The sequence below is a fragment of the Castor canadensis genome, chromosome 4 (assembly GCF_047511655.1).
Source record: "Castor canadensis chromosome 4, mCasCan1.hap1v2, whole genome shotgun sequence".
Classification (NCBI taxonomy): domain Eukaryota; kingdom Metazoa; phylum Chordata; class Mammalia; order Rodentia; family Castoridae; genus Castor; species Castor canadensis.
In genome coordinates this window covers 137,053-159,395 of record NC_133389.1, presented here as the reverse complement: position 1 = coordinate 159,395, position 22,343 = coordinate 137,053, and the positions used below count along the sequence as shown (strand labels likewise).

Below are 22,343 nucleotides of genomic sequence, written 5' to 3'. Positions count from 1 at the left end.
GAGTATGATTATTTCATGATTTGTCTCCTGGATCATATAGAAAACACAAATCAGAGTAACAATACAATACAATAATATTAACTTTTTTCCCCTCTTCTTTTTAGCAGTACAGGGAGTTGAACTCAGGGCCTCATACTTGTTGGCAGGTGTTCTACTTTAGCTACTTTGTCAATGCGTTTTGCATTGGTTATTTCTGAGATAGGGTCTTGCTTTATGCCTGGGCTGTCCTGGACTATGATCCTCCTATTTGTGATTCCTGAAGTAGCTGGGATGACAGGTACATGACTCTGTGCCTAGCCATTGGTTGAAATGGGGTCTTGCAAACATTTGCCCAGGCTAGTCAGGAACTGAAGCCCTCCCAATCTTGCCTCCCAAGTAGCTAGAATTATAGTCTTAGGCCATAGTGCCCAGCCTAATATTTACCTTTACCAGACATCTTCATTTGGCTTTGAGTTATTATCTAAGGCCCTTCCACTTAATCTTGTACTCCCTTTAGCATTTCTTGTAGCTAAATTTTGTAAACTTTTGTCAGTCTGGCAATGTCTTAATATCTCCTTCATTCTTTTTTATTAATGTAAATTAATTATACAAAGGGTTTCATTTTGATATTTCCTTACAGGCATATAATATGCTTTGATCAAATTCACCCCCTCTTCTTAATCCATATCACCTCCCTACTTTTAACAGTTTTTAGTGGGTTTTATTATGCTGTTTTCATTTGTATATATAATGCACCAATCATATTCGCCCCAATTTTTATTCTTTTTGTTTGTTTGTTTTGGTGCTACTAGGGTTTGAACCCAGGGCCTCATGCTTGCTAGGCAGGTGCTCTAACGTTTGAGCCAATACACTAACCACTTTTTTGTGTTGGGTATTTTGAGATAGGGTCTTGCATTTTGCTGGGGCTGGCCTTGAGCCAGGATCTTCCTGATCTCTGCCTCCCAAGTAGCTAAGATTATAGGAGTGAGTCACCTGGGCAGGCTATTCTATTCTATTCTATCCCATCCCATCCTATTTATTTATTTTATTTCTGCATTGAAGAACATTTTGACAGATATAAAATTCCTACTTGTCAGAGTTTTTCTTTAGCAATGTAAACAAATCATTCCATTGCCTTTTTGCCTCCATGCTTTTTGATGAGAAGATAGCTGTTGATCTTACTGAGTTTTTGAATGTCACAAATTGCTTGCTGTTTCCAAGATTTTTTTCTTTATCTTTGACTTTTGATAAATTGATTAAAATGTGTCTATCCTGGGTCTCTGAGTTTGTCCTGCTTGGAGTTTGTTGAGTTTCTTGGATCTGTAAATTCATGTGTTTTATCACATTTGGGAAGTTTTTGCTTTTGTTTCTTCAAATACTTTCTGCCTCCTTTCTCTCTCTCTTCTTCTGAGACTTCCATAATGTACATATTACTACACCTGATGGTGTCCTATAGGTTCCTTAGATCCTGTTCATTTTTGTTGTTGTTTTTGAGACAAGGTCTTGCTGTGTAGCCCAGACTGGCCTTGAATTTATGATTCTCCTGCCTCAGCTTCCTGAAGGCTGCAAATACTGACATGAGTCATCATACTTCAGTTCTGTTCATTTGACTTAATTTTCTTCATTCTGCTCTTCAGAGTGGGTAATTTCAATTACCCTGTATTTAAATTCATTGGCCCTAAATTGGGAATGGTAACACACATCTGTAATCCCAGCTACTTGGGGGACAGAGGCAGTGGACTTGGAGTTAAAGGCCAGGTTGCAAGACACTATCTCAAAAACAGGGGCTGATGTATCACTCAAGTGGCAGAGAGCGTGCCTAGAACTCATTGTGTCCTGGGAGTTGTACTACAAAAAGATCAAGTTCACTGAGTCTTTCTTCTGTCTGCTCAAATCTGCTGAGCCTCTCCAGCAATTATTTCAATTCAGCAATTGTATTTTGGCTTTAGAACTTCTATTTAGTTCCTTTTTATAATTACTATCTCTCTACTGACTTTCCTTACAGTTCATACACCACTCTTCTGATTGCCCTTAGTTCTGGTCCCTTGTTTCCTTTAATATCTTTAGCATACTTAATTTAATTAATTTAAAGTCTTTGTCTAGTAAATCAATGTTTTCGTTTCTTCAGAATGTTTATTGTTGATTTCTTCATTTTTACTGTAGAAATAGGCCATAATTTGCTGTTTTTTTGTGTGCTTTGTAAATTTTTTTGAGATCTGGAAAGTTTGGATATTGTAATATGGTAACTCTGGAAAGCGTTTTCTCCCTCCCTCTTCCCAGGAATTTGGTGATGTTCTTCTTCTTATTCTTTTTTTTAAGTGACACTACTATTTTTAAATGACAAGTAGTTTTGATTATATATCATTGCACATAAATAAAATCTGCTTACTGAAAACAGACACAAGCTAAATTCCAAACACACACTGGGGTTTCAACTGGACAAAAGAAACGTGTTTTCTTCCCTTTGTGGTTAAGAGCTCTTCCAAATAAGATAAGCCCTTGATGACTTTACTGTTGACATCTGTGAGGCAGTGCTAGACATCACCTTGATGACTTCTGAATGGACTCTGGGAAAGGAGAAAAGTAATTCTAGAACTAGACAGAATTTACTTAAGAAGAAAACCAACAAAAAAATTATTTATGTTGAGGATCGATATTGTATTTGGTCTTTTAAAAACAATTCATACCCTAGAGCTAATATATGAGATTATACTGTCCTGGCAAATATTAGCAGCTCAAAATGCTTCCGAAAATTGAATCAGCTGCAGGGCACCTTCACAACTGTAGGGCACCTCAGAAAAAACCTTATCTGCCAAGGCCTTGCTGTACTGTTCAGAGGGTGGCAGGAGCAGAGTCCCTGAAGAGAGTGGCTGCACATGGCCACACATAGGTGACAGGAAAGCAGAAAACATTGGAGATTCCAGAATGCAGAACATCATGACCAACTGTCTGGCCATGAGTTTCATTAATTCTCTCTTACTTTTCTAGTATGACCTTCTCCACTCTCTTAAACTTTTCAACTTGGCAACTAGTTCCCAATACTTGAGATATAGCCACATGAGCTTCCCATTTTGGTGTTTGTTGGTATTGCAGACATCACCACAATGCTTATCATGTTTAAATATGTCGGTTAAGACAGCTGCAACCTCCAGATCAGCAGCCACCAGGTCGACAGATACATGCACAAGTAGGTTCTTCTCCAGTTCTAGTTGTGTGCTTCAAGAGAGAATTGGACTACAGTAGATCTTCTTCAAGAGCCTCTTCCACCTCCTTCAGCACAAGCCGGGCTCTCCTCCGCCAGTCCTCTTCTTTCAGACAGCTCAGACACACACTCCTCAGAGGTTGCTGGCTTTTTTCTTGCATTACCTGAGCCCATTCCTGTTCCAGAAGCTTCTTTTCTGCCACCAACTTATGTCCCTGAGAGATAAGGCCTTCTCAATAACTATTTGTTCTGTTTTTCTCCTTTTCAAGTTCCAAAGACAAATGAACAACCGCACACTGGTGTTCTGAGATCACAGCATGGAACTTGGCTTCAAGACCCCTTTGGAAAACAGCTGTTCTCTGATGATATCCTTCTCTCTCTTTTTCTATTTCTTTTTTTTTTGATGGGAGGGAGGGACTCCCTAGACCAAATCCAACAAACTGCTGCCAACCCCAGCACTGGCACCAACAGGGTGTAATTCCACCTTTCTATCACCCACATCAGCGCAGGGATTACGTTGAATGTTCCAATTTGGGGTATTACTTAAATTAATCATGGAGACATACCTCAGAGGGACAGTGGCATCCCCAGCTCAGTTGGACATGGGTCCACCCAGCGGCAGCACCCTTGGGGATGTTCTTGTTGAGGTTGCAATTTTCTGTGTAGTGACCTTTCTAAGGATAGACCATGTGGTAAGCCACAAAACAACTCTCAGTACATTTTAAAGGCTTTACATATTTGTTACTGAATCAACCTACTAGTGCAGATCATAGAAAAAGAAAAATCACAGTTACACATGTCCAATTGCGCAGACACTAATAACATTTTGAACTTGGTGTGCCTAGATGATAGTGACCTTGACACAGAATAAATATGTGTACCTCAGTTCCTTATAGACCTAGGCTGGTTCTCCTCCAGGGTCTCCTCTTGGAGTTGTATCTGAGCTGTTTGTTTTTTTTTTTTTTGCAGTGCTGGGGTTTGAACTCAGAGCCTACACCTTGAGCCACTCCACCAGTCCTATTTTTTTGTTTGATGGCCTTTTTCAAGATAGGATCTCATAAACTATTTGCCCAGGCTGACTTCAACCACCATCCTCCTGATCTGTGCCTCCTGAGTAGCTAGGATTACAGGAGTAAGCCACCGGCACCTGGTTGTATGTGATCTTATCAGGTTTTCATCTGAACTCATGGGGAATGGGATGCTTTTGCTTTTGTTTCTAGGCCTGGAAACACTTGATTCTGGAAACACTTGTCATGTGAGAAGACATGGTGAGGAACAGAAACAAGAACATCATCAGGATGGAGAAACGAGCTCAATAAAATTTAAAAGATACAAAGTAGTTCCTCTGACCACAGTAGAAGGAAAATATAAATGAATAAAACAGGAAAGCTGGAAAATTCATAAACACATGAAAATTAAACAACCCATGGGGCAAAGAAATCACCAAGTAAATTAGAAAAACTTTAAGAGTGAAAACAGGCTGGGTACTGGTGACTCTCATCTGTAATCCCAGCTACTCAGAGATCAGGAAGATCAATGTTTAAAGCCAGCCTCGGCAAATAGTTTGCAAGACCCTATTTCAAAGAAAAAAAAAATCACAAAAAAGGGTTTAAGGAGTGGTTCAGGGCATAGACCTTGAGTTCAAACACCAGTACCATTAAAAAGAAAAGAATGGAAACCAAACTGCAGTGCACCAAAACTCAGGGATGCAGTGAAAGCAAAAGAAGTTCTCTGAGGAAAGCCATATGTGTAAATGCCATATTAAAAAGAAGAAAACTCCTATAGCAAAAACTTAATTTTACACTTTATGGACTAGAAAAGAACAAGCCCATCCTAAAGCCAGCAGAGGAAGGAAATTATATAAATTAGGGAGGATATAAATGGAATTGTGAATAGGAAGACCATAGAATCTGCCCAACCAAGGGTGTGTTTTTTGAGAGTATCCACAGATACTCTCAAATCTTTGGCTAGAGTAAGCAAAAAGGAAAGAAGATCAAACTAAAATGAGAATACGGGATGTTTCCACTGATCTGACAAAAATGAAAAGGGTTGGAAGAACTTAGTAATTGTATGGTAACATATTAGGTAATTTAGATGAAATTGATAAATTCATGAAAACACATGAATTACCAATACTGGCTCAAGAAGAGACAGACAATCTCAATAGACCTATAATAAATAGAGATTGAATCAATTATTGAAAACTTCCTCCAAAAGAAAAACCCAAGACCATATGGCTTCATGAATGAATTCTATCAAACATTTAAATAACTCTTAACATCAATCCTGCCAACCTCTTCGAAAAGAAAAAAGAGGAACACTGCCTAACACATCCTATGATGCTAGCATTATCTGAGACTAAAACAGATAATGACACTACTAAAAAGAAAACTTCAGTCTAATATCTCTTATTAACATAGAATATTAGCTTCAACAAATGACCACAAACTGGGTAGCTTAAAACAACATAAATTTATTGTCTTACAATAAATTTCGGGACAGCAGACTCAAAAGTCTAGGTGTTGATGGTGCTTTGCTTCCTCAGGAACCTCTAAGGAATCTGTCCTTCCCTCTTCTTAGCTTCTGGGGCTTTGCCAAAAAGCTTTGGTGGTCCCTGACTTTTTCTGTATAACTCCACTATCTCCCTTAATCTTTACCTAATAATCTCCATCCCTCTCTCCTATACTTCTCTGTCTCCCTGAGAGAATAGAGAGAGGTCTGTGGTAGCCATAAACCTATAACCCCAGTACTCAGGAGGTGGAGGCAGGAGGATCTTGAGTTCAAGATCCAGCCTGGGTTACAAAATGGGTTTCAGACCAGCTTGGGCTACATAGCAAGACCCTGTCTCAAAAACAAAAACAAACAACAAAAAGAAAAGAAAGATCCATAGTCAATGCATAGACAATGTTGGAAGACTGAACCCCAAGGGTGAGAAGCAGAAACTATTATTATTGCTACTCAACACTGCACTAGAACGCCTTTCCAGAGCAATTAGTCAAGAAAAATAAATTAATAGCATCTGAACTGGAAAGTAAGAAAAAAACTATATTTCAGATATTCTACATATAGAAAATCCCAGATAATTCACAAAAAGCTACTAGAGCCAATAAGTAAAATTACAGAGTACAGATTAATGTACAAAGAACAGTTGTGTTTCCATACATTGAACAATCTAAGAAAAAAATTAAGAAACAATTTTATTTGTAAAAGAATAGCCACAAACCCAAGGGTGAAAGGCATGACTACTTCTAGAGCACTTGGTAAGTAAATGAACAACTACCCCATGTCCATGAACTGGAAGACAATGTATATTCCCAAAGTGAACTAATATTCAATACAATCACTATTAAAATTTCAATGACCTTTTCTTGTAGAAATGGAAAATCTGACACTCAAATTTATGTAGAATTCAAGAGACCCCAAATTGCCAGGTGCTGGTAGCTCATGCCTATAATCCTAGCTACTCAGGAGGCAGAGATCAGGAGGATCATGGTTCAAGGCCAGCCCTGCACATAGTTCAAAAGACCATATCTTGAACTAGCCCAACACAAAAAGAGTTGGCAGAGTGGCTCAAGTGATAAAGTGCTTGCCTACCAACTGTGAGGTCCTGAGTTCAAGCCCAGTACTGCAAAAAAAAAAAAAAAAGACCCCCCCAAATAACCAAAACTTGAAAAAGGCAAGGAAAATGAACATTCACACTTCTCTTCAAAACTAACTATAATCCAGGGGTGGTGGTACATGCCTATAATCCAAGCCCTTGGTAGGTAAAGCAGGAAGATGGTGAGTTTGAGTCCAGTCTGGGCTACTTAGCAAGATTCTGTCTAAAAAAAAAAAAGAATTAAAAAAAACTTACTATAAACTTCATTAATCACTACTGTGTGGTACTGGAGTAAGGCTAGACATATGGACCAAAGGAATATAACTGAAAGGAATAAACCCTGTATTTATGTCCAATTGGTTTTTTTCTTTTTCTTTCCAATTAATTTTGACAAGGGTGCCAAGACCATTAAAGAATGCTCTTGGGCTAGAGGTGTGGCTCAAGTGATAGAGTGTCTGCCTAGCAAGCAGGCAGAATTCAAACCCCAGTACTGCTTGGCAGGCATATATATATATGTATACATATATATATATACATATATATATATATGTATATATATATAAAACTGGGGTTTGAACTCAGGGCCTTACACTTGCTAGGCAGTCCCTCTACCATTTAAGCCACTCCACTAGCCTCCAGTACTGCAAAAAAAAAAAAAAATCAAATGGTGCCAGAACAACAGGATATGTACATGTAAAAGAATGAAGTTGGATCCTTGCTTCACTTCATATACACAAATTATTCAAAGTGGACCAAACACTGAAATATAAGAGCTAAAGACAAACAACTCTAGGAAGAAAGCTTGTCTGTAAGTCCATATGACTTGGATTTAGCAATGAATTCTTAGATTTGACACCAAAGCATGAGCATCAGAAATGAGAAAGAAACTTAGCTTTACTAAATTAAAATCTCCTGTGCATGAAAGACAACAAGAAAAGTAAAAAAGAAAGAAAGAAAAAAGAAGGAGGAAAAAGAGGGCTATGGGTGTAGCTTGGCTTGGCATGTTCAAGGCCCTGGATTCGATCACAAGAAGAAGAAAGTAAAAACACAACAGAATTGGAGAAAGTATTTGCGAATCATCTATTGATAAGCATTTAGCATCCCAAATATAAGGAATTCTCACAAATCAACATGAAGACAAATAAATTAAAAATAAGCACAGATGCCCAGTATGTTGGTATACTCCTATAATCTCAGCACTCAGAAAGCTAAGGAAGGAGGATAGTGAGTTCTAGGCCAGCCTGGGTCATGTAGCAAACAATACCTTGTCTCAAAAAAAGAAAAAACAATCAAAGAGCTAGGTGTGATGGCACACATGGGGAATCCCAACACTTAGGAAGCTGAGGCTGGAGCAATGGGAGTCCAAGGCCAGCCTGTGCTACATAGTGAGACCCTGCCTCAAAAAAAAAAAGAAGGAATCTGTGTTCAGACATTTCTCCACAGAAGATATGTGAATGGCCAAAAAGTATGTGAAAAGACGTCTAACATCCCGGGCATTAAGGAAATGCAAATCAAAGCGCTGTGGGAAACCACTTCCCCACTTCACACCTGCTAGGATGGTAGTGAAAACAACAGTGAGTAAAAAACAGCAAGTGCTATCTAGAAGGTGGGGAGATAGGAACTCTTCATACACTGCTAGTGGAATGTAAAACAGTGTAGCCACTGGGGAAAAAACTGACAGTTTCTCAAAAGTTTAAATGCAGAACCTATGATGTAGCAATTCTATCCCTGTCCCCCCACAGAGTTGACCCTGAAATGACATGGTTTGAAAAGCAGGGGGCCACTTGTACAAGGTTTTTCTTTTCTGCAGATTTGCCACAATTTGAAAAAAAAACTCACCTAGTCTAGAAATACCAAAAGAATTAAAAATACATCAGGAATACATAGAATACATGTAGGTAAGAGGTATCTCGTCACTTACTACTGTGAAGTATACACAAATTTGTTAAAATGTATTAAAACTCACTCAAACAGGCAATACACAGTGCCACTTACAGTCTAGAGAAATATAAACTGAGATGCAGTATTAATTATAACTGCATAAAACTAACTGTAGCAGCACTGCACCATGGTCATTGTGTGGCTGCCTCCAGTTGCCACCCTAGCAAGCTCACATTACAAGTGTGCCCATGACTGCCATGACTAGCTAGACTCCAAGGAGCTGTGCACCTGGCAAAAAGCCATCTTGGAGTGCTCACTGGGTATAACACATATAGAACTCAGCTAACGCAAAATGTGTGTGAGTGGTTACTTGTGATCTTAGCAGGCTTCTGGTCAACAGTAGGTTGTTACTAGTTAAGTTTGGGGGAGTTTCAAGTTACAGGCAGGGTTTGATGTGGAGTGGGAGAGGAAAGAAGACCCTGGGAAACTTGAGCAGCTGCTACAGCTGCCACTATTCCAGTTACCATTGTCCGTATTACACCCTGTATCACCAGCATACTCTAGGCAGTCACCATCACACAGACACACACTCATCACAATCACACCTCACACAACATATCACCATCACACCCAACATTTCACCATCACTCACAACACATCACCATTATACCCACCCACATCATGAACAGTAGTGCAGGAGTGGTGGCAATGTGGCCTCATATTGGCGGTATCTACTATGCGGACAAGATCATTCCAAGGAAGATTTGGGAACAGTAAAATGGTTCAGTGTACAAGACAAACATGGTACCATCAGCAGGAATGACACCAAGGAATATACATTTGTACACAGAGTGCCATGAAGATCTTGCATAGTGTAGGAGGTGGAGGCACCATGGAGTTAGATTATGTTGAAGGAGAAGTGGTGGGAGGCAGCAAATGTGTCAAGCCCTGGTGGAGCTCCAGTTCCAGGCAATAAATGTGCAGTTGATCATAACTACTCTAGTTGCTACACACATTGTAGGGGTCCAAGACTAGCTACAGTGAAGTTGCCAGAACAACCAGAATGGGGAAAAAAAAAAGAGGGCCCAGCCCAAACATGCTGCCCCACCATAGGCCAGCATTTCCACCTTACTATCTGCAGAGACACCACAGATTCAACCACAGTGTTTCATCCTCCTGTGTGGATGCTGACAGCCAGATGCAGGAGAACAAGGTAGACCATGGAGACAATTATGTGTTGGGGTTACAAACCATCTCATTGGGTTTGTAGACCATGCTTCACAGGGGCTTTCTCTTCATGGAAAGAACGGACTCAAGGAAGAGGATAAGGAATACCACAGAGACACAAAGTCAGCAGCCATCTCAACTTCCATGCTATTATAACTTCGATTGCTTATACAGACACCCAGAAAATCCTAAACCACAAGAAGGCAAAGAGGAAAGGGCAGCCAAACCCACCATCTGAGAATCTATCACTGCCCGGGCTGAGCTGGGCCATGCTGAGTAATGTCAGCTTGCCACTGCCACATCATCTGGCTTAGTCACCCAACAAGAAGAAACAAACTTGACATTCCAGCAAGTGAGTCAAAGGTTGGTGCTGAACTGCTTGCTTTGTAAGGTTACCAGGGAATACGAATAGCTTTATTACTCATGCACCTGGTGTTTTTTTTTTTCTTTTTAGTTATTTTTCCTAAAGATGTCTTCATGATAGTGACAAATGTATGTTTTTGTTAAAAGCCCGTTTTTAAAAAATACATATCTTTAAAGGTTTTAAATTATTTTATACATGCTCAAATCTGTTAATTTGAAATGAAAGTTTATACCTTGATTTTCCAAATGTCAACAAACTTCAAGCACCTACTAATTTTTTATTGTTTAATATTTTTATTAGCATATACTAATAGTACAAAATGATGGGTTTCATTGTGACATTTTCACATATGAATATAAGTTACTTTGATCACCCCTCACTCCTTTCTCTGGTATGCCCTTCCCTCTTCCTTTTCCCTAATGGTCCCTCTTTTCTTTTCTTCCCCCCTTCTTCAGGAGGATTGGCATTTGAACTCAGGACCTTGTACACACTAGGCAAGTGCTCTCCCATTTGAGCCATGCTTCCAGCTTTCTATTTTCATGCCTCCCACCCCAGATTCAAATCTGAATGCAAACATGTAGTACTTATCTTTCACAGACTGGCTTATTTTACTTAATGGGATGATCTCCAGTTCCATCCTTTGGACTTCATTATATATGAAGCATTATTATTTTTTATTTCTCCTTACATCTATCGATGGGCACCTAGGCATATTCCATAACTTGGATGTTGTAAATAGTGTCATGATAAACACAGACATGCAGGAATTTCTATTGTATACTGACTTTGACACATTTGAGTGTATACACTATATAGGACTGGTATAACTGGATCATATAGTAGGTCTATTTTTAGATTTTATTTTGGCAGTACTGGGGTTTGAACTCAGGTCCTCATGCTCACTAGACAGGCACTTTATCACTTGAGCCACTCCACCAGTCCTAGTTTTAGATTTTTTGAGAACCTCTGTACTGATTTTCATAATGGCAGCACTAATTTACACTCCCATCAACAATACATAAGGTTTTTCCCCTGCATCCTCACCAGCATATGTTATTGCTTCTGTTCTTGATAGTAGCCATTCTGACTAGGGAGAGGTGGAACCTCTTGGTTCCATTTTGTAGGTATTCGTAGCTCTAGAAATTTATCCATTTCTTCTAGGTTTTCCAGCTTTTTGAAATATACATTTTCAAAATATTCCCTAATGATCCTCTGGATTTCAATAGTATTTATTGTAATAGCACTATTTTTATCTCAGTTTTATTAATTTGGGAATTCTTTCTCTTTCTTTTGGTCAATTCGGCCAAGGATCTGTCAATCTTGTTTACCTTTTCAAATCTTTGTTTTATTGATCTGTTGTATTGTTATTTTACTTTCCATTTCATTAATTTCCATCCTGATCTCGTTTCTTTCTTTTTGTTTATTCATTTATTTAGGCAATAATGGGGTATGAAATCAAGCACTCTATCTCCAGTCCTTTTTGCTCCGGTTGTTTTTGAGATGGGACCTCACCTTTTGCCTGGACCAGCCTGAAACACAATCTTCCTATTTGATGCTTCCCTCCTTAGCTGGATGACAAGCATGTACCACCGCCCAGCTTTTTCAGTTGAGATGGGGTCTTGTAAGCTTTTTTGCCTGTGCTGGCCTGGAACTGTAAACCTCCAAATTTCAGCCTTTTGCACAGCTGGGATGACAGGTGTGTGACACTGTACCCAGCTGTTGGTTGAGATGGGGTCTTGTGAACATTTTGCCTAGATTTACCTTGTACTGCAATCCTCCCAATCTCAGCCTCCCAAGTAGCTAGGATTACAGGCTTGAGCCACTGTACATGGCTTCTACCCTGATCTTTATTATTTCTTTCCTTCTACTAATTTTCGGTCTACTTGTTCTTTTTTTTTTTTTTCTCTAAGACCTTGAGGTGTACCATTAATTTGTTTGAGATCTTTCTGGTTTTTTAATGTAGGCACTCATAGCAATAAATTTCCCTCTTATACTGCCTTTGCTGTATTCCAAATGTTCTGGTAAGTTGTATTTTCATTTTTGTTTGCTTATAGGCGATTTTAAATTTACCCTTGATTTCTACAGTGACCCATGGATTATTCAAAAGTGTACTATTCAATCTCCATATATTTATATAGTTTCTATAGTTTTTGTAATTTTGCTGTGATCTGATAAGATACCAGAAAATAATTTTTTATATTTATTAAGACTTATTTTGTGGCCCAAAATGTGATTTATTTTGGAGAAAGTTCTGTGGCTGATGAGAAAGATGTATATTTCACAATTTTGGGTGGAATATTCTGTAGATGTCTGTTAATCTCCTTGATTTTTTGCATGGCTTAACTCTGACATTTCTTTACAGTGTTTTTGTCTGGATCATCTATCTATTGATGAGAGTAGGATATTGAAGTCACCCACTATTATTGTATTTGGACCTATCTGTCCCTTTATGTCCATTTGTATTTGTTTTATGAAATTGGGTGCACCAACATTTGGTGCATATCTATTTGCAACTGCTCTATCTTCTTGATGGATTGTTCCCTTTATTATTGCCTAATAACCTTCTTAATCTTTTCTAACTAATTTTGACTTGAAGTCTGCTTTGCCACATACAAGTATAGCAACTTCTACTTCTTTTGGATTCCATTTTCTTGTAATATAATTTTCTAGTCTTTCACTTTCAGTCTATGTGTGTCTTTCAGTGTCAGTGTGGCAAGTTTCTTTCAAATAACAATTATTTTTTAATTTGCTTAGCCAGTCTTTGTGGGATTTTTGTTGTAAATTGTTGTCATTGTTAGTTTTTGATTCAGGGTCTTGCTATGTAGCCCAGGTTGACCTCAAACTCACAATACTTCTGCTACAGCTGCCTGAGTGTTAGGATTACAGGTGTGTACCACCACATATAGCATCTTCATTTTTTTGGGCAGTATTGGGGTGTGAACTAAGGGCCTCATGCTTGCTAGGCGGGCATTCTACCACTTGAACCATGCTCCTAGCCCTTTTTTCATTTGATTTTTTTTTTGTCAGATAGGCGTTCACATTTTTTTGGCCTGGGGCTGGCCTAAGACTGTGACCCTCCTACCGGTGTCTCCCAGGCAGCTGGGATCATGGGCATGAACCACCACCCAGCTTGTTTGCTGAGATGAGCATCTCACAAACTTTTGCCTAGGCTGGCCTCAAACCATGTTCCTCCTGATTTCTGTCCTCTGAGTAGTTGAAACTGTAGCTACCACACTCACCCCATTTTCATTAATTAGAGAGTTAAAACCATTTACATTTAGGGTTGTTATTGAAGGTATGTGCTAATATCTCCATTATTCACCTTATAGTTTTGCTGGTTTTCTGGGTTAACAATTTTTTAGTCTTTCCTAATTCTTGTTTGTTTTTCTCTTCTTTTCTTCTTCTCCTTCTCCTTCTTCTTCTTTTTTTGATGGCACTAGGGTTTAAACTCAGGGTCTTGCACTTGCTAGGCATGAGCTCTACCACTCATTGTCCCTAGCCTGAGGAATTTATTCTTTTTTGAGCTCTCATGATTGTACATATCTTTCTTCCTCTTTTGTGTGTAGTATTCCTTTCAGTATCTTCTGCAATGCTGGCTTAGTGATCGTGAATTTATTTAGTTTATGCTTATCATGAAAGACCTTTATTTCTCCTTTGATTTTAAAGGATGATTTTTCCCAATATAGTAATCTTTCTTGGTAGTTGTTTTGCTTCAGTGCTTGAAACACATAAGACCATTCCCTTCTGGTCTTATGCTGAGAAGTCTGCTGTTATTCTGATGCATTTGTCTTTTTAAGTATTTTGGCAACTTTCAGTACTCTTTCTTCATTCTGTACTCTTAGCATTTTAATATGATAACATGATGGGAAGCGATTCTTTTCTGGTCATGTGTATTTTGGGTTCTAATGCCTCCTGTACTTCAATTTCCATTTTTCCCTATATTTGGGAATATTTCTGCTGAAGTCATGTTGCCTTATTTTTTTTCATATTTCTTGTGTTTTTACTTCCAATTTGTGTATCTGTTGGGATGGATCCTCTTCTAGCTTTATATGGTAAGCACCGTTCTCTGAGGGCTCAATCCCCAATAACACAGAGAGAGAAGAAAACAAATTGCCATAACAGCAACAACACTAAAACAAACCAGATATAGAAATAAAAACCATTTTAAGACAACTAATATTATGCATGCATGAAAAATAGAACAATGAAACCTGTTGAAATTGTTCTAAGGCGGGAGAGGGATGAGGGAGAATGATGGAGGGGGTGAATCTAAGATGTACTGTTAGTGCATATATAATGTCATAATGAATCCCCCATATAACTATTATATGCTAATAAAAGAAGACATGTAACATGCCACAATAACCACAGATAAGAAAGGCACAAAATAATTTAGAATAAACTATGAAGTTAAAAATTAATAAAGATAAAACAAATAAAAATTAATGAAATAAAGGAGGGGGCAGAGAAGGGCAAAAGGGAAGATGAAGCAAGGTTAAAGAAAAGAAAAAGGAGAAAAAAGGATAATATTGAGGAAGAGGAGAGAAAAGAGTAAGAAATAAAATAAGTAAATAAAATTAGACAAAAGAAGAGGAATAAAAATAATAGATTTAAAAATTATTATTTAATTTAATCTATTTAATTGAATTATTTAATTTATTTGATTTATTTAATCTATTATTAAAACCATACTAAGATAATAGTAAAAACAATAAACTTTAAAAAGGAAAAGAATAAGGAAGACAAAGAATTAGAAAAAACTTACTTCTGGTTCCCCTAAGATTGGACTGCACCAGATTGGGGGGGATTATGGGTGGTAGCTGGAGTCCACCGTAGTTCCTCTCTGTTCTCACCATACTGGTTGGTGCTGTTGTATGGGGTTGAGAGCTGGGATGATCAAGCGTACGTTGTCAGGGCTTCACTCACAGTGGAAGCTTTCCTTCTTTGAAGTTGTTGCTGGCCCCAATGAGTTTTGTGGCATGTGGGCTTGGCAGGTTCGCACTCACTCTAGAGATGCTCCAGTTTGTACACTCAGGGGCAGCAAATGTCCAAGCCAAGGGTGTCCCTCCAGTGCACCAGTGAGTAGGAGAAGCAAATAGTATTGAGTTCTACATAGAGAAGAGACCTAAGAGAACCAAGCATTCTGCCTCCAGTGCTTTTAGACCCAGCAGTAAATCACCCTGCAGGCTGGGGGATAGCATGATCCATTGGATTTGGGTTCAAAGCTTTCAGACCCTACCAAACAGCAGCAAACCACATGCAGCAAGGAGGCATCCGGGAAGCTGAGCACTCACCATCCACGGGCTCAGGACTCTCAGCGTCCATGGTAGTCCACAGGTGATGCAGCTCACTCATTATCACAGAGCGTAGGACCACCAACCACTGCACTCTCCCTGCTGCTTAAACGTCTCAAAGGGCCTGTGTCAGACCCTCCCCCTCTTCACAACTGTCTCTCATTGCTGCCTTCCACTCAGACACTGGCCGGTTGTCTCCCTGATTTGTGATTCAGGGAGTTTCTTGTTTTCCAATCTCCAGAGCAGCTCAGTCTCAAATAATAGGCCTCTTCTGAAGATGGTGTCTGACTATAGTACTCTGAAATATGGAGAGTGGTGCAATGGATTGCTTGCTGTATTGCCATGCAACAAGTCACTGTCACACACAATCTCCTGCACTGGTGATAAGGCTTGTGAAAATCGTGGGGCTCTCCTGCAGCCAGGACTGCCGGCCTGTTGGATTGTTGCCAGGGCTGCCTGAATTCTTCAGGCTTACCTTGTACTGTGACTTTGGGTCCCCTTCCAAGGAAGCAGGGAGGAATTGTAGACTGTTTCCTACTTTTCTTTGCATTGCTTCTCTGTTTCTCCATACCTTTTTTTTATTTGAGAAAGAATCTTAATGTAAAGCTCAGGCTGGCTGAAAACTTGCCATTAAGCCCAGGTTAGCCTCAAACTCATGATCATCCTGCCTTCTGAGTCTTAGGGTTACAGACATGTGGTCCTACCCCAGCTATCTCCATGCTCTGCTTCCAAATGCTCTCCCTCTCTTTCTGTCCGTGAAATATAGGCTCTCCTTTGTTACCCCAACTCTTCTCGTTCAGAGTCACACAGAAGAAACTTCTAATCTATCATTTTACCAATATTTGTGTTAACATTTTTTTTAGAAAAGTATGTGCAGATTTCCTACTGCAGTGAGATCAGGGCCCCTGGTGTTATCCCAGTGTCACTGTACTTATAAACATACAACCTACAGTCTCTGGCCTGGGTGCCTAGAGCCCTCTCTTCTTTCTCTGAAGGCTCTCCCACCCCAGCCTGCCTTGGAGTTTCTGCCAAATGTAAATGACAACGACCAGCAAGTTTGATTAACAAGGTTGACACAGTATGTGGGAGCAATCCTTAGTTCTCATGGTGCATTGGGGTCTGGCCCCTGCCTTTCCAGAATGACTCCCACTTCTTAGACATACTCCCATTGCTATTCTCATTTTGTGTCCATCTTTCTGAGTGATATAACTTTACCAAGGATGATGTGCTACTCAGACTTCCATTGTTGAGACTAATAACTTAAAAGGAGGAAATACTTATTTTGGCTCATAGTTTCAGAGGTTTCAGTCCATGGTAGTCTGCTCCATTCTTTCTGGGCCACAGTGAAGCAGAGCATCATGGCAGAAAGAGGGCATAGTGAAGCAGAATGCTCATATCATGGTAGTCAGGAGGCAGAGAAGAGTAATGAGAAGGGGCAAAGGACAACATAACTCTGTTCAAAGGTACACCTTTAGCAACCCACTTCCTCTAACATGGCTCCACCTTCCACAGTTCCACACTTTCTAATAATCTACTCAAGTTATGAATTTACCAGTGGACTAAATCACTGATGTTGTCATGATCTAAATTGTCTCTGGAACCACTGTCACAGATAATTTCCTAGGCATCTCTCAATCTAATCAAAGTTGACAACCAAGAGTAACCATCACAGATGGTGTTTGTCTTCTGTGGCAACTTTGGAAACATTTTGCTTGAGTAAAGTTGTTCATCCGAGAATGTCTTTAGAAAGAAAAGGGATAATATTTCTAAGAACCAAATAGCAGCAGTTTGTAACTAGTATGTAGAGGCCTCCAAATGAAATTATGAATAAAAATTATTTTCCTAAGAGATTGTTTGGCCAAAGTGAATGCAAAGCCTGACAAAATTTAGCACAACCAAGTGATTTGTTTCTCTGGTGACTCCTCACCTGCCCTGTCCTCTAGTTGCCTGGCTATGTAGCCCTCCTGCCTCCTTTCTCCTCTTGCTTCTCTCCTCCCACACTCCATCAACACTTCCTTTCTCCTCCCCCTTTCCATACACTCCTACTTTCCCCCAATAACTCTTCTAAAACCCCCAAATGTCAGTTACCTATAAATATTTTTCCTTTTATAAACCAGGCATATAGGCAATTGTGGAATTTAGACCTGAACCCAAACTGAATTAAGAGCTTTAATTAAGAATTTCCCTAAACCAAAATTAGACCAGCAACTATTCACAGAAGAATTTAGAATACTTTTGGATCTACATGATCCATGGTTATCTGACTGTACTAGTCTATTTTTCATTATTGTAACCTGAAATACCTGAGACTGGATAACTTTATAAAGAAAAGCAGATCACTTTGGCTCATAGTTTTGAAGGTCCAAAGTGGAGGGGCTGCAACTGGTGATAATCTTCTTGCTGATAGAGCCCTGAGGTGACTCAGGGCATCACATGGCGTTACAGGGAGCATGTGTGTATATATGTGTGTGTCTCTCTTCCTCCTCTCCCTTCTTTCCCCTCATTGTTCTCCTCCTCCTACTCCTCTTCCTCCTCCTCCTCCTCCTCCTTTTCCTTTTTTGGTGCTGAGAATAGAATCGTGAGCCTTGCTAAGCATGATAGAGGCTTGTACTATTATTGAACTATATACCAACTTCTTATAAAGCCACCAAGATTCATTCATAGGGCTCCACATGGATGATCTTATCCAATCTTAATCATCTCCCAAAGCCCCATCTCTAAACAACATTGTCAGATGCAGTTTCCAAATCTGACTGCCTCACAGTAGGGATTAAAATTCAACACATGAAGCCTTGGCGGACACTTGAACCATGTCTGACCCACAGCACTGACCTATATCAACTTGTGCTCATGTTGGTCAGAACCTCAGGTGCTGAATCCTGTGTGGCAAAAGCTGATGAGACTGACTTGGAAAGGCATCTGTAAGAGCCCTCTCCCCCAGCAAACCCAAGATCAAAAAGGCCAGAAAAGGAGATTGAAATCTCCTAAAAGTCATACTTAAAACATTTCCAGAAGATACTGATTGACCATAAATCATTGTGCAGACAAACAAAAAAGATGGGTCAATCATAGCATTGGGACAGACTGGAAAATGTCTTCCCCTAGTGTTGGGTTGTAAAAGCAGGTGTCAGGGCAACAAGCAGACTTGTATTTCCTGTTGTCAGTGGAACTCAGTGTGACACTGAAGTCCTGACTCAGTAACAGAAGCAGGAGTGGGAAATAGTCCATTAGCTGAACTGTAACACCTGGCAGAGCATTTTAAAAGGGCACTAGAACAAATATAAGACAGAACCCAAATGAACTTGTGGCCCTGAAGTTCAAACAGCGGAGTGGCCGCTTTCCCTGCTGCCACTGATGGATAGGGACACTGGCGGATAGTGTACACAGAAGGCAGGCTGGGAAAGAAATCATGCAATTTTATTAAAGGAAACCAAGATAATTCAGACAAATGAGTGTGTTCCAAGGGAGGGAAGTGTCCACTGTCCTGCCATACCTTAAATAATCAAGGTAGGTTAGCTGAGTTAACATCACTCAAGGTGATGGTCAACCCCATCAATTTATTTATGGTAGTCCCACCTCTCCCTTTGTACATTAAACACTGTGACCTTGCCCAACCTCTTTCCTCAGTAAACAGTGCCACACAGGTGGCAGGTATTGTTGCTCCATTGATTTCCCCTATCCTTTGGGCCCTTTACTGAAAAACACTTCTTTGTGCCCTGTGGTACTTGCCCTACAAATTTGGTAGGGAGAAGATTGTCATGCAATGGGTCTGTGGGCAAAATGTCAGAGGACCACTTCCTGAGTTCATAATACTGTTCTCCATGTGCCTTTGCTTCTGTGTAATATTCGCTGCAGACCCCAGATAAGGGCTTTGACACTGACCTGGCACTCTATGGGCTAAAAATTCCACTGGCATAGGAAAACTAATTGGAGAACCTGCAAAAGCTTGGGTAGAGGCTTACCATCTACTGTTAACAACAAATTCAACAGTGAAAGTGGAGTCACATTTCACAAGTTGGGCTCATGTCTCAACTAAAGAGGCAATTCAAATTTCCCAACAATTGGAACACTCTCCAGTAGTGGACCTCAAACATCAGAGTCTTACAAGCAACCCAGATTAGGAAGTAAATGGCTGACCCAAGGCCTTAGGAACAAGCTCACATAGTGGAAAGACCAAGACAGTGACACAAGGCCATGTAATTTCTGTTTTGTTTTTCATCTCTTGCTTATAATCATTCTGTAGATCCCTGATTGTTGTTCACTCATAATAGCCTCTCCCTTCCTCTTTTCTTTCCTCTTTGTGATAATTGTTAGACCAGATAATGCTACCACATTTTCGCACATTCATTTGTGTGAGTGGTCACAGAAACACCTTCCTGGAAGAGGGCTAGCTGAACTAAGCCTTGAGTGGCAGGAAATAGAAGTTAGCTCAGGTAGTGGGGCAGGAATTCCATGAACATGTGTTTGTTGGAACAGAAGATGCAGCTGGGGACTGGCCAACCATGAAGAATTTTCTGCCATTCTGACCAGCTGGACATGATCCTGCAGGAGGTTGGAATGGCTGAAGGCAAGAAGGGCATGACATAATCAGACCTCTTTTTGAAAGGTCATAGAAATGACCGTAGAGTGTACCTGCAAGGGCAAAGTAGAAGTTGGGTGGAGCCTGTGTTGGTGTAAGAGTAGGCTCCATTTACCATACAGTGTGGTGATGGGGCTGCAGATAGAACTGGAAAATTGCAGATGGGAAAAGTGGAGGATACAGAAGCACACTGCAGTGGGCTGGAGGCATGGCTGAAGCAGTAGAGCACCTGCCTAGAAGGACACCGCCTGCTGTGAGGGGCTTCAAGGAAGGGAACAGTAGGCTCCATTCAGAATATTTTGAAGTGAAGCACAAGTACAGCTGCCCAATTTGCAGCCAGAAAATAAAATGGAAACTTAAAAAGGTGGAAATTAAAAAAAATTTTTTTTCAGGCAGGGTCTTGATATGTAACCCAGGTTGGCTTCCAACTTCCTGCCTCAGCTTCCTGAGTGCTGGGATTGAAATAATGAGGTTTGAATATGCAGACTAAAAAGGCATGGTATGTCCAATACCTAGGACCATAACATAGTTTGAATGTGGAAGAAAGCAGGAAGAATCCAAGAACACTGCTCTTCAAGGAGAGCTGAGGAAGGTGTGGGAACAATGAGAGAGGCTGGGGAAGACAGAGGAGCTAGTTTGGGAAGGGGTCACAGGGAAAGGATTTAGGAAAGGGGATTCTCAGGGGGGTTACAGAGGAAAGACAGGTCCAGAAAGAGGAGGACTAAAGTCTGTCTTTGGGTTCAACTGGGAAGTCACCAGTGACCAAGGAATTTTTGCAGTTGTGGTGCTGAAGTGTGTGTGAAGATATGGGGATGAGGAGTGAAGAGAAGGCCAGGAAAGGGATTGTTGTTTTAAGAAATGGAAAGAAATGAGATGAGTCATGGAAGAGAAGCCAACTTTTCATCCCACCCATAATTTCTCAAGGAAGATATAAGTACATCATGCCCACCAACAGCTGTAATTCAGAATCAAATTATAGTTCATAAACAAATAAAAAGGGCAACCAGCCTTCAATTATGACTTGTCTTCCTGTAGGAAATTAAAGAAAATGTGGTGGAGTACCATTTAACACAATTTAAAAATTGGTGGACATTTATTAAGTGCCTATTGTTTCTAGTCACTGGGCTAAATTGAGCAGAAGGAGGTTGTAGAGAAAAGCTGCAGTTAGGAAGATCAGATGATGCACAAGGATGCTCTGGAGAGGGCAGGGCAAACAAAGTGCAATTGGTCAGCCTTTGCAGATGGACATAAGGGGATGGCTGTTGATTAGATAGGTGTGCATGTGAGGCTGGGTGGCTGATGGAGCCCAAGTTTTGGTTTTATTTTCTTTGTTTAAAATTATATTATTGTTGTACTGGGGGTACACTGTGACATTTACAAAAATTTTTACAATATATCATAGTTGAATTCACCCCTCCATCATTCTCCTTGGTTTGGTTTCCTTGAAGGAGACATGGTCTTCTGTGGAAACCCAGTGGGTCATTCAAGGACCTGCCAGACTGGGAAAGCTCTGGAGCAGTCTTTAAGGGGAGGGGATAGGACACAGCCTGTTGAAAAAGTGTCTTCAAAGCATTTTAGAAGTAGGTGTTCCTGCTTCCCCTCCCAATTCATGGCTCCCTGAGGTCTCCCACCTGCGCTGGCCTCCTGCTCTGTCTAAATGTGAGAAGCATTTCACGGGCTTGGTGACTCAATGGATGAAGACCCAGAACCATTTCTGAAACTTTGTACTCCATGTTTTTGACAATTTGAGAAATATTCTATTATTACTATATAACTCAAAACAATCTGGGCAACTTTGAGGTCATTTAAGTTTATGCAACTACATGTAATTAACTCTTTTCTTACACAACATGCAGTACACGTACTTATGAGTGAAAAATCCTCAACAAGAGTTGTGACAAAAATTTTCTTAGAAAAAGAATGATGAGTCATGAGACCCTATCCCTTTGGTTCACCAAGATATGTCAATCATGTGCACACTGGTCCAAGTTCTGAGAGCCTAAGTTCTATCATCCAATGGCAAGGCACTATTCTCAGAGCTGACATCCTATTGGCTCTTAGGTGTGGGCGGGGCCACTTGCTCCAGGAGCTGCCATTAGCTCCACCCCCATTCCATCCAAAGGAGCCAGAGCCCTGCTGAGCCCATGTGACTGGTCACGTGGTTGATGATGCATTCTCCCCACCCATTTAATGACGTCATTACTGACTCAAATTCCCGA

The 22,343-nt window shown here is 40.2% G+C and overlaps 1 pseudogene; it reads right to left on the bottom strand.

The window, feature by feature from the left end:
* Nucleotides 1-2,955: 2,955 nt before the first annotated feature.
* LOC109685368 (coiled-coil domain-containing protein 127 pseudogene) lies at nt 2,956-3,737 on the bottom strand (annotated as a pseudogene).
* Nucleotides 3,738-22,343: the final 18,606 nt, after the last annotated feature.